Below are 12,690 nucleotides of genomic sequence, written 5' to 3'. Positions count from 1 at the left end.
TGACGCCGGGCAGACACTCCCGCCCCCTGCTCCAGTCGCTGGCTGCAGGCAACGCTGGAGGGAAAGGCGGGGAGGTGCGGGGAGGGCCGGGCGGTTCAGCCCACCCCCAGCTTGTCGGCCCGTTGGCAACCGAGATCAGCACCCACTGCTGGTGCCCCAGAAAATCCCTGGCCAGCCGGGCTTTGCGCGCAGCCCCTCCAACCCCCGTGCGTTTCCTTTTGACCTCTGGAGGTTTGAACCCCTTCTTGGCTGGGCCGAGCCGGCCCTCCCGGGAAAGATCGATCTCTCGTCCCCAGGATCCCCTACTGGCGGGCACCTCCGCCTGGCCAGAGCAGGTGCGGGGCTGGGGCCGGGGAGGGTTGGAGTGGGAGAAAGGATTTGGAGTGGGTGACTCAGGAGTCCGGGAGGAGGGGCTAAGAATTCAAGAAGCCTGTGTTAGAGCAGCTCGGCGCTCCGGCACAGCAGAGAGCGCTGGGAGCCGGAGGGGAGCGCAGCGGTGAGTCAGGCTGCCCCGAGCCCAGCCCGAGAGGGGCGCAGCGCGGGCACGGGCGCGGGCCGGCGTGGCTGGGCGCCTGGGGAGAGTATGCATGGATCCCGCTCTGGCGAGATCTCCGGGCACCCCCCGAGGCTTCCGCGGGCTGAAGTGCGGCCATGAGAGGAGCGTCCCCAGTGGGTGCGGGAGCGCGGGAGCCTCGGCGGGCGGGCGAGTCGTGGGGAGCAGCGCTCTCTCAGGTCTTGGAGTTCCCGATCCCCCGATGGCCCGAAGTCCGGGAGGCAACCCTGGCGCCTGCAGTTGCCGCGCCGCGGTACCAGGGACTTGCTAGACGGGGACAGCGCGCAAGTGAGGGAGAGCGAAGGAGCGTGGCGAGAGGGATGCGCGGGCTGCGAGCGCGCTGGGGCCGCAGGAGTGGTGGGCTGCGCCGCGGAGGGCTAGTGCACGGCGCGCGCGGGCTGGGGGGTGCGCCGAGTCCCGCGCGAGCGCTACGCTGTCCCCAGGTAAGGGGACGAGGGGGGCAGGGGGCTCTGGACCTGCTGCAGGGAATGGAGCAAGGGTCTCTGGGCTCCTCCGCGGGTCGCCGGAGGGCTGGGAGTCTCGAGTGAGGGCCCCAGGGGTTGATAGGGGAAGCCTGCTCGCCAAGGGACCTCCATGGAAGGTCCTGCTACGTGGGTCTCACGCCTCACCTCCAGCTGTCTGCCGCCAGGTGTGGGAGAAGCTGGCATGGAGGGGTGGGGCGGGCAGCGCCTTGGGTCCAAGCGGTAAAGACCCAGGGGAGGGAGAAGACTTGGGGTCAAGGAGCGGCATCTCTGAGCCATCGGAAACAAGCAGCTTCATTCTGATTTCAACTCTCCTTTCTCTTTCCAAAAAATAAGACAAAAACCCAAAAACCTCTGACATTCTCGTGGAAGGTGTATTCTGCTTGAACTTTCTCTTCTCTTGTGACTTGAGAGATTAAAAAAGAGCCTGCTTGCTAGGCTGGTTTTTCCAAGTTGTTCCAGGTTGGAAGTTGTAACAGTTTGTAGGATAATTTATGGGTGTTTCATGCATTAAAGTGTATTACTGCAAAGCCTTTGGGTGCTAGGGGTATTAAGGAAAACTCAGTGCACGTTCCCAGCTGGAAACCAAAATAGGGCTCTCCTGGGTATCTCTGCCCCCTCTGTCTTCTGAGGCCAGTGGAAGTCCTGGAGAAAAGGCACTTGATTAATTGTCCTGGAGAAAGGGCACTTGATTAATGGTCTTGGCTCCATCCTCTGGGCGCACCCATTGCCAGCCAGCCCCCTCCTCCCCCAACACATGCACGGCCAGCTGCATTCTTAAATTCAGAGATGGAAGTGGAGGGCCCACCAGTATCTCCTCTCCAGGGCCTTCAAACTCTTGAAGCTGTCAGTTAAGTCTGCTGGAGGGGACTATTTCTCCCTCTCAGAGCATACAGAAAGGCAGCAGCGGTTGGGCCCTGCCAGCTCTTCTTGTGCAGTGTTTACAATTTCCTATCGAATGTCTGAAACTTTCCCCTTCTGAAGAGCTACTTAAGAAAGACTACATTAGATGTGGAAGGGTCTCTTCTGTGGAAGAAGTTGTATGTCAGCCTGGGCAACCCAAATGTCAATCCACTATGGGCCATGTTCCCAGAGGTTCAGAGGCAACTGAGGACTGGGGGTGCGGGGTGAGTGAGAGTGGTCTGGGGGCTGAGACTGGCCCTGCTGGCGTTGACTCACAGAGGAAATGAACTCTCCTCATACTTGGGTCGTTGAAGGGGTTTGGGGTTAACATCACATGCTGTCAACTCCTCCCCCATACGCTTTTCCCAGTGTTTTTGCGCAGGTGGGAAAAAGGGCAGTCTTGAAGGGAAAAATGTTAGGAGGCACCACGAATGGGAAACCAAGGTCTCTGGGGCCCAGGGAGACATGTTTTGACACAACTGTAGGATCACCTCAGAGGGTTTTACAGCCAGATGCCGGTGCCATGTCATCCCTGGACAGTCATCTTACCCCAAAGCAGCCCAGACCCACTAGAGAATTGGAAAATTGGGTCTACTCAGGGCAGCCTGGTGACTCTTTCCATACCCTTAACCTTTGTCAAGGAGTGAGGTTCCCACCTTCTCCTATCACCCACCACACGTCTCCCCCACCCGGAGGGCCAGAGGGAGCAAGGGATGAGGCTTCACACTCTCCTCTTCCATGGAAAAATCTGCGCGGTGGCCAGGAAGGGGGCCCCAGCTGCCGACATCAGCAGGGAGGGTAGGGCATGGCAGGGCAAGGCTGCAGCCCGAGGGAAGTTTCTCATCATTACTGAGATTAAACTGATGAGAAAATCGCACACTTTACTTTTAAATGAGTGCTGAACACGACTGCTTCACATTCGTGGAGTGCCTTATTTCAGTGGCAACTGCATTGGAGCCGCAGGAAAACCACTCTCTGCTCTCAGCAGGCAGTGGAAAGCTTGCTGAGGACTCACATATAGTCTCTATATCTCTGAGCAAATAACCCATGTCCTCAGAAGGCTTCTCTTTCTTTGACTGGCACCTCTGATCTTGCGAACCATCAGCTAAACTGACAGCTCCCAGGCTCAGCCGGTCCTGAGAAATCAACTCTGTGATGGACCAGTTTCACAGAACAGCATATGGTGGTCTCTAGTAAGTAAATGGAGATGAAAGACCCTTCCCCAACCCTTTACTAGGGATCTTGCTTCCTGGCAGTGGGGAGACTGTTAACATCCTAACTCCAAATAGCAGTGAAATTGGGGTGGCCCTGAGGCAGAAATGCAGCTGGAGAAGCTGAGGCTTTGAGGTCATTGACCTTTTGGTTGGTTGTGCACAAGGATGGAATTGTCACCATTTAAGCTGAGATGACAGACCTTGAGCCACAAAATTTGGCCAAGACGAGAATAATGAAAACATACAATAAAAAAGCGTTGTAGATTTTTTCATTACTCTTCTATGGGTTACTTTCCATGTTTTGGAGGAGTTTCTATAGGTTTTGGAGGAGTTTCTATAGGTTATTGGCCTCAATAGGAATCACACTGAAATGATCTCTTGATATTTTTCTCCTGTATTTTGGGGAAACTTCCTGTGGTAGTTTCCTGAATTGTAAGACAGGAGGGAAGTAGCTTTGTGACCTTGAGCTAGTCACTAAACTTCCCAGCCTTCACTCTCCCAATCTACAGGAGAAGGGTAGTGGGTTACCAGTGTTTCTCAATGGGGCTATTGGCATTTGGGGATGATTCTTGGTTGAGGATGACCTATTTATGTAATGCAGGAAGTTTAGTATCCCTACCTCACCTACTAAAATGACAGAAATGGTGGCAACCCCAAATCCCCTCCCCCCATATATGGCTAAATGCTTATTAAAAGGATAATACTGCTCCCGGTTGAGAACTCCCTTGGCAATTACCAATAAGGGCTTTTCTTTCAGGCCCTATGTTCCAGTCATCTATTATTTAATCATTGAATTGGGGCTTCAGAGGTCCAGCCCTGGGCTCTATCCTCCAGGAGCCAGCATATCAGGCTCCAGGAAGCCACTGGCAGGGCTGTGGTCCCGCTGGGCATCATCTTTTGCTTTTGTCAGTAGAGTGTGACTACAAATGACCCACATGAAAAGAAAACCAGAAAGAGTGGGGAGAAGGGATGGGTGGTATTAGAGCATGGCAGCTTCCTTTTCTGCCATATGCTATTAAAAACACAGGCAGACTGCCTGCCCCGGGTGTCCACAGCACTGGGAGGAAATCCTTCTCTCCTTTACTAAATGGATCACACTCTGGCACCAGGAGGTCCCTGCTCTGAATGAGAGAACAAGGAAGCAGAACCTTCCCCAGCCCTGACATCACTTCATACAACATGGGCACATGTTGATAGCAAATTAATACAACAGTGCCCAAGCTGTGAGAATAAATGGGAATCAATAATGTGACATTTGATTGAAAAAGTAGGCTAGCAATGCTACTGCGCTGGAGGGATGGTGCTTGTAGCACTGGGTTTATTCTCACTTATCCTTTCCTCTGCCCCAGGGTCTCACTGGAGGACAAAAAATAGGACCATTTGGTTATTCATAGTGCAAACGGCTAAAACGAACAATGACTTTGGAGGATATAATTGCTTGCTACTCACCCCCAAGCAGTAGAAGAGAGAAAACTACCAAAGCAGTAGAACTGCCAGAGTTTGAATTTGATTCCTAATGAGGCCCCAAAAAATGGACACTGGAGACTTAAGGAGATTCCCAAATGAGGTTGAGACCGGTCTGATGATGCAATCTGTCAAGTGGGACTAGCAACAGTGCTTTTTGAATTGCCAGGTTTGGCCAGCCTCTTTCACACACGGAGCGTCTTTTTATTAGTGGCAGTATTAGTCAGTCAGACAGTCAGGGTTTCCCTGAAAATTCCCCACTGGGGTAAGCAGAGGGAGATGTTTTGGCATTGCCCGTGGGGGCCTCTGCAGGTGGAGAGCTCTGCAAGTGGAACGATCTAGCTCCGAAGTCAGTGGGAATGAACAGCCCAAGCTTCCCACAGAAGCTATTCCACATCGAGGGCAGTTACAATCCACTACTACTGGAATCGTCTCCCAATAGCCACAAAGTATTTGTTGTTTGGTACAGATGGGCTGATTTTCCCATTTCCTTTGGCTGTTCCTTCGGTAGCCAGGGATGGCGGAATATATCATCTGTCTGCATGCGGCACGCTGTTCCCGAGTGAGCCCAGGGAGGGCCGTTCGCTGGAAGCCATGAGAGCTCAGCCCGGGTTGGGGGAGGGAGGTCCTGTCTCTGCCCCCCATCACCGTGGATCTGATGTGAGGTTAAAGTGACTTGCATTTCTCACTTGTCCGGTCTGGAGAAGTGCCGTCCCATGTTTGGACCTGACCAGGCCTGGCTTGGAGGTCAGCCACCTCATCCTTGTCAATAACCATACGATGAACTCCCACATTGTATGAGAGATGCCAAGAGAGGCGGGCTCCCTTTGAATTGTGATTTCGAAGGAAGGAGCAGTCATGCTGGGCTCTAACGGCCGGAAGGCAGCTGGACTAAGTGAGCAGGGAGGAAGGAGGTGAGCACCAGGAGACCAGAGATGCAGGAGGGCGTCCCTTGTACCCAGTGTTCCTCTTCTGTGAAACAGAGAGAACAGTAGGACCTGCTCTGTTGGGCTGTTGTGCACATCAAGTGGGATGATACTGATGGGACACCAGCACAGGCCTGGCCCACAGTTGAGCAGGCACTCGACAAACACGAGTTCCCTTCCCCCGTGTCCTCCCTCCGTGGTACTGATCTGAGGGAGTCCTCCTTTTGTGCTTTTCACTTCAGATCGGACAACATCATCTTTGCATTTTTTATGCCTCTGTATGTGTAAAGCTTTGCTGCACTAGGAGAAGAAATCTTTCTGGAAGCACTGAAGCTTCTCTAGGAATCTACCCACCTATATTTTGACCTTCTGTCATTAACATTCTCATTTTGATAGAATTTTAACCAAACATTTCACCTTCTGAACTACCTTGGCCTCATGATATCTGAGTAAAAGGAAACTCATGGATATTCTCCTGCAATTTTCTTTCAGAGGCAAACTTCTCCTCAGACTTGTATCTCAGAGATGTTATGTAATGCTCTCTAAATAAGGCATTTCTTGCGAATGGCCATTTGTACTGGCAGCTTTAAGAGTGTTTCAGTTCCTTACCCCGCATAACCAACTCCTCCTCCTCCAACAACTTGTTTCCTTAGGATTTTATGTATCTTATCAAGTTTACAAGAGAAGGAAGAGGAGGAGGTGAATTTTTCTTTGGCAGCCAGGCGGGCATTTGTGCTCTCCCACCCCAAGGGTCAGTGTCTGGGCAGCTGTTGCTGAATAGCGTATAACCTGTGGTTAAAGGGGGAACAGTCCTCACCCCCGGGGGAGGCAGGCTCACTGGACATCAGGCCACTGGACTGATTTTCCTTCTCTCAATTAGCATCTTGATTAATATGCTAACCAGGGGCCTGGGCACTGTGGAGAATCATAATACATATAAATCATGATCCTGCCCAAGGAGCTGGCTCTAGAGTGAACATTTAAATGGCTTCAGAGAGGCTCATCAGATAATGTAAATGAGGTAAGGCCATGAGCCCATGGGGACTGCAGTAAACTAGAGAGGTTATGCCCATCAGAAGGGGACAGGCCGTCTGTTGCTTTGCAGGTTTGTAGGTCCAGTGTGGCCAGATCTTCCAACTTTTCCAAAAGAGTCAAAACTTTGAGTTTGAATGTACAGTGTCTTCACTTTTCAAAACACCTGTGCAGACCAAACAAAATCTGTCTGCAGCTTCTTTTATGTTGTCATCTAGATGAACACACTTGGAGCAATTGAGACCAATATCAAAATGGAAACTAGTTGAAGAAGTGCGAGCTGTGTGGCTCTCAGAGAGGCCTGAATGGCGCGGTGCTTTCTCGAGAGGCTTCCTGAGGGAGGGGTTGTCCTGCAGGCGGGTAGGATTGTATAAAAGCAGCCCTGGCACAAGATAGAACTAGCTTCAGAGGCAAGCTCTGCCTCTCGTTGGCTCTATAACCACATTACTTAATCCCTCTAAGCTTCAGTTTCCTCATCTGTAAAAGGGACTCATAATGCTGATCTCGGGGGACGGTTGCGAGGATGAGAGGAGGGAGGGCAGGAAAGCCCTTACTTAGCCCAGAGCCTGGAATACTGGCAGTGCCCAGCGAGCCTGAGTCCTGTCTTAATGCTGGGTGGGTGGGGTTTAGCCAGTCCAGAGGGCATTAAAGGGCCAGAGGCACAAAGAAGGGCCCCTCACTGAGCTTTGTGAACAGTTGCTTTTTGAGGACTTGAGCCTCAACTGCTTTTCCTGCCCCAAGAGAAGGACAGAAGGTGTAGGCTATTCTTCTCCCCTCCTGACCTCTTCCTGCTTCTCCCCACTGCCTGAGACCATGTGCCCGCTTGCTCTGTCAGAATCCCACCCTTTAAAAACCTGACCTGGGCCAACAGCAGAAAAACACAACTCGACTCCATAAGAAGGAAAAGTACTCCGGGAGGCTGTATAGACACGCACGGCAAATATTCAAGGAATTCTTAGGAATAAAAAAAAAAAATTCATAAATCTGGATTTTTGCATGAGGCCATCACAGGAACATGTTTTCTCAATTAGCATACACATTGCTTGGAGTGAAGTCACTGAGTCCGCGGCTCCTCAGGGCTGACTTGTGCTGAAGCCACCTGATCTGGACCTCACTTTCCATGATCTAAATCTGATTCAGCCAACCCTGTCCCTGCGCCTAGCTGCCGAAACAAAATCACCCCCAAATCCTAAACCAGGGTGGAGACGTACACACTGCACTGCAAAGCGGTCTAATTTCAGATCCTGGGTGTACTCACCAAAAACTGAGAAAGACAACGTTATTCTTGATGGTGGAGTGATAGAGTCTCAGCAACCCCTTGCATTGTTCTTTTCCTTGGGCATTTATTGTTAGACGGTGACTGCACTGCCCCGTCAGAGCAGATGTGTCCTTTAGGTTCTGAAGGCAGAGAAAATAGTTTCTTTTGCGAAAGCATGCATCAACTGCTTAAAATATTACTAGTCGGTGCCTGAGATCAGCGATTATGTTTTCTGGATGGTTTCCTGGACTGACTCTTTTCCAAGTGAACGGCTTTGTCAGATATTTGTAATTTCTGAAATATTTGATTAATGATGTCCCCTCATCAGAGGGATGGTCCAGGGTGCATAATTAGCAGCCTGCCTCCAAAGCAAAGATGCTCCCCAGCATGCCACAAGATCAAGCAGGAAGTTGAAAAACATTTCAAATGTTACTCTGCCATAGAGTAAAGGAAAGGAAAATGGTTTTCAAACTACAGACCCATTAGGGGGATGCGAAATCAAGTAGTACAACTCTCTCTCTCTCTTTTTTTTTTAAAGAAAGAAGTAGAGTAAATTTTTTAAAAAATCAATATGCATTGCATGGAGAAAGGGAAAGTATTCATGAAACTTTTATTTTAGTTGTATATACATTTGCACAATATGTGTGCATACCGGATCATGATGGAAAATATATATTTTTTTCACTGTGAGTCACGGTTAAAAAAGTTTAAAAGCTACTGGCACAGACAGCAGCGTTGTACGGAAAAGGGCATCGCTCTGAAGCCAGGCAAACCTGGGGTTAAATCCCAGCTCTGTGATTCCTAGTTGTGTGATCTTGGGTAACTTAATACTCTAAGGATCAGTGTCCTCATCTGTAAGGTCAGACTAATTGCTTCCTCATAGGGCTGTTGTGTAGATTAAGTGACAAAGATGTATAAAGTGCCTGGTACTGTGCCTGGCACCAAGGAGGCCTCAGTAAGCAAGAGCCACTGGCATCATCTGTCTTCTCCTTCCCCCACCCCCTCCTCCTCCTCTTCCTTCTTTATCTTCTTCTTTGAGACTAATCAACCTCATCAGAACCATGACTTCCCTAGATGTTTCTATCCCTGAGGTTGGCTGTTTCTCTGGCCAACCCAGCGAAGAAACAACGGCAATCATATCTCATCTTTGTCCCTACCTTCCTCTACCGTCTTTCTCCTATTTCACGTTTGCATAGCCATCTTTCTGTGATTCTGTTCCCCAGACATGATCATGACAGTAATTGTCCAAGGGGCCCAAGACATCCTCCTCCCTGTCACTAAGAACCATCAGAGGGTTATCCCAGCCTTCCCTGGCCTTGTGACCGGGATGAATGCTTTGGTCCTAATGTGGTGGTATAGTGACTCTGTATGGAGCTTGTGTTCCCACAAATCACATCCTTCCTTCTCAGTATATTTTTGTAAGGGCAACAGGGCTAAGATACCGTTAAAATGTTGACATTGTCAAATTCTTAAGAAGTTCCTGCCCAGAGCAGAGAGCCTAACATTTTCTCGTGAGCGAGGCTCCAGGCAGCCCCAACGTGGAGGGTTTCAGTTTCGCTCCTGGTATAAACAGCCTAAAGGCTCCTGGCGTGGGCCCTGGAGCTGACAGCTTCAGGTAAACCAAACCCTAATCCTGACTCCGGTCCTCAACCTGGCCCTAATGTGTCACTGACCCCAGACCACCCCTTTCCAGCTGGAAGTGTGGAAGAGTGACCCACACCAGGGGCCACAAAGATGGCATGCCCCAGTTTTCCTGAGAACCTGGCTAACGCAGCCCCTGAAGGCAGATCAAGGATGACAAACTGCTGCCTCTTTGTTCAGAGGGAAGCTTCACCTTTCTCCCTCCTCTGTTTCCCGTGCTCGCCTGGGGCTCATTCCAACTCTTTTCTTGTAAAATGCCCTCCCCCTGGGCCCCATTTTCACCACTCAGATTCAAAGAGGATTATTAGTGACATCTCCTCAAATGCTGAATTCCTATCCAGACCAAAGGTTTAACGCTCCTTTCTAGGCAGTTAAGACATCTCTATTTGAGGTTGCAGGGCAGGGGGCCTAAGGGGAGAAGGCAGACGTGGTTCTCGTATAATTTTCATCTCTGTAAGAGTCTCCGTGCTTTTCCACCACTCATCCCACTATTCCCTGTAAAACTAATGTCACCAGGCCAGTTGCACATTTTAAATAACATTTATAGCAGAAGAGAGACATTTGTGACATCATACCCAGCTCCTTTCTCCTTAAGCAGGTGGGTTATATTGAGCCAAGCACCGGGAGCTTGATTGGACCATAAGTAAAGCAGCTAAGAGGCTGTTTAAATCCATCACTGTTGCACCTGGGTTTTTTGTTTTGTTTTGTTTTGTTTTTAAGAAAAAGTGAATGCTGACTTAACATTTTCTGTGCCCAAAAGGCGGGGGGGGGGGAGGACAAAAAGCATATTTCCACCCTTTCTGAAACTTGCAATGACAAATGGAATCAATTGTCCCAGAACATGACATACCACCAAGAATATTTCTTATGCATGAAACGAATTACCTTTCTTTTCATCTGGGTTCAAGAGTACTGTGTCTGTCCTCTCACAGGGAAAGTGTGAACACTTAGAAATGTTTTCATTTTCTTTTTCAGGAGGTCAGACACCAAAGCCTGACTCCAGATTTCATGCCCATGTGTCAGCATCTCTGTATCTTGGAAATGAAAGAAAATATTTAGGGAGTGGGGCTTTTCAGTATTGTTTTGATTTTTTCTAAAAATGAGTGGGACATGTCAGAAAGTAGAAGGCTTAATAAAGCAACAAATATGTTTCAAAGATTATTTTTAAAGCACCTTTATGATTAAGGGGAAAAAAAGGAATTTTAAGTTGGCACAGTGTACAGAATGTCCTCCTTCTACTCATTTCCACTTCTTAAATGATTATGGACCTATTGCAGAATTCTGACCGGCAACACTTGTGCTTGGGAACATTTCACAAACCTGTCTGAAGCTTATTTCTTTTATGGATTGGGAAAGTTGTTATGTAAGAAAGAAAAATGGTTAAGTCAGATATAGGTTATTTATTTCAACTCAGTAATACTGAGAGCTAGGAGACTGGGGATTTATTTCTGGCTCAGCTTCTTTCTAGCTGTGTAACTTGGGCAAATCACAGAACCCCTCTGAGCCTCTGTTTCTTAATCAGTAAAATGAGAATGATAATATTACCCCTGCATTACCAGATGGGGCTGCTGCCTTGAATATGGTTGCCAGCTGGGAAGATACCTTGACTGTAGGTATAAGAGGTAAGACGTGAGAGCCCTGGACAAGCACCGTGAGACTCCCGGCGTCAGTGCTGGCTCTGCCCGTAGTTGGGTGAGGGACCTTGACAGTCACCTACCCTGCATGAGCCATCCCAGCTCCCACCTGCCCGTCTCAAATGCAGCAGCAGAAGTGAAAGCACTTCATGTAAGCCTAGGCAGAAACAAGCCGTTCCTACCATGGTGGGAATGGAGGCCTGTGCCAGGCATTGTGTGGGCCCCTGAGAGACTGAGGCCAAGGGTACCATGGAAAAAGTGTGAACGTGGAATCAGACTCTCCAGGGCTCCAGGCCCAGGAGTGGGGTTGAAAAACACATGTGATCGAGGGCGAATTACTGCAGCTCTCTGATTTCCAGTCTCCTCAGCTGTGTTATGGAACTAGTAGCACTTACTCCTTAGTGCAAAGATTAAACAAGGTGACCCCTGCCAGGTCCTTGGGTTGTCCAAAACCCAGTTTTATAGTGGTCCTTGGTGTTGATCACAAATGAGCGCCCAAGGGGCTCCCCGCTTAGGCAGTGACCTGGCTGAGGACAGTCCAAGGCAGATGAGGTTGCCAGACCAGGAAGCCTCGGGGATGCGAAGCTCTCCTAATGTCCCCTCTCTCTCACTGGCCCTCTTCTCTGTCTCCTTTGCTGGCTTTTCCTTCTTCTGACCTCTAAATATTGGAGTGCCTGGAGCTCAGTCCAGGGTCCTTTCTTTCCCCCAGGCATTAAAGATGAGCTACAACTTCTGGATGTCTATTTCCAATCTGGACTCTCCCCTGGGCTCCAGGCTCTTCTGTTCTACTGTCACGGCCACTTGGAGATCTAATGGACATCTCAAGTTGAGAATTTTTGACCCCTGAACTACTTTTCTCCAAGTCTTATTTTAGTCTTCCCCATTTTAGACAATGACATCATTATGCCCAGTTGCTCAGACCCAAAATCTAGAAATCATCCTTGACTGGACCTTCCTCATCACCTTTTGTATTCAATCCACCAGCAAGTCTTGCTGGTTTCCAAATAAGTTCTGAACCCAGTCCCTTCTCAGCATCCCACTACTGCCTCTTAGTCCCAACCACTGTCACCTCTCAGCCAGACGACACGGGGACCTCCTCCTGGATTCCCTGCCTCCACTCTTGTTTCCCACAGCCTTTTAACCCAACAGCAGTCACAATGCCCTTTTAAAGATGTAAATCATGTCACGTTATTTCTTAGCTCTCAACCCTCCAATTACACAGAGAATAAAATCCATACCCTTGCCATGGCCTCATTTCAATGGTTCTTAACCCAGTGGACATTTGGCATCATACATTTTTTTTTTTCATCATACATTTTTGATTGTCACACGTGGAGGGGGCTGGGGGTGGGGTGATACCAGCATCCAGTTGGTGGAGTCTGGGATGCAGCTAAACATCCTGCAGGGCACAGGACAGCCCTCAACAACAAAGAATTATCTGGCTCAAAACGTCAGCAGGGTGAGGCGGAGAATGCCTTTATGTGATCTGGACCCTGACCCTCCTTCCCGTGTCCTGTATCACTCCTCCAATCGCCTGCTATGTGGCAGCCTCTCTGACATTCTTGCTATATCTTCAACATATC

The 12,690-nt window shown here is 49.5% G+C and overlaps 1 protein-coding gene across 2 annotated transcripts in view; it reads left to right on the top strand.

The window, feature by feature from the left end:
* The first annotated feature begins 313 nt into the window (after positions 1–313).
* NGF (nerve growth factor) overlaps positions 314–12,690 on the top strand; it is a 50,023-nt gene continuing 37,646 nt past the window's right edge. The window contains exon 1 of one of the 2 annotated variants that reach the window (XM_059901254.1): positions 314–335. The gene's annotated coding sequence lies outside the window, so the exon portion shown is untranslated. Of the gene's footprint in view, positions 336–425; positions 497–12,690 lie in introns of those variants that run through there. The other variant, XM_059901244.1, reaches the window with a different exon arrangement.

Source organism: Balaenoptera ricei, chromosome 1 (genome assembly GCF_028023285.1).
Source record: "Balaenoptera ricei isolate mBalRic1 chromosome 1, mBalRic1.hap2, whole genome shotgun sequence".
In the NCBI taxonomy this organism is placed as follows: domain Eukaryota; kingdom Metazoa; phylum Chordata; class Mammalia; order Artiodactyla; family Balaenopteridae; genus Balaenoptera; species Balaenoptera ricei.
This window is presented reverse-complemented; position numbering and strand designations above follow the sequence as displayed.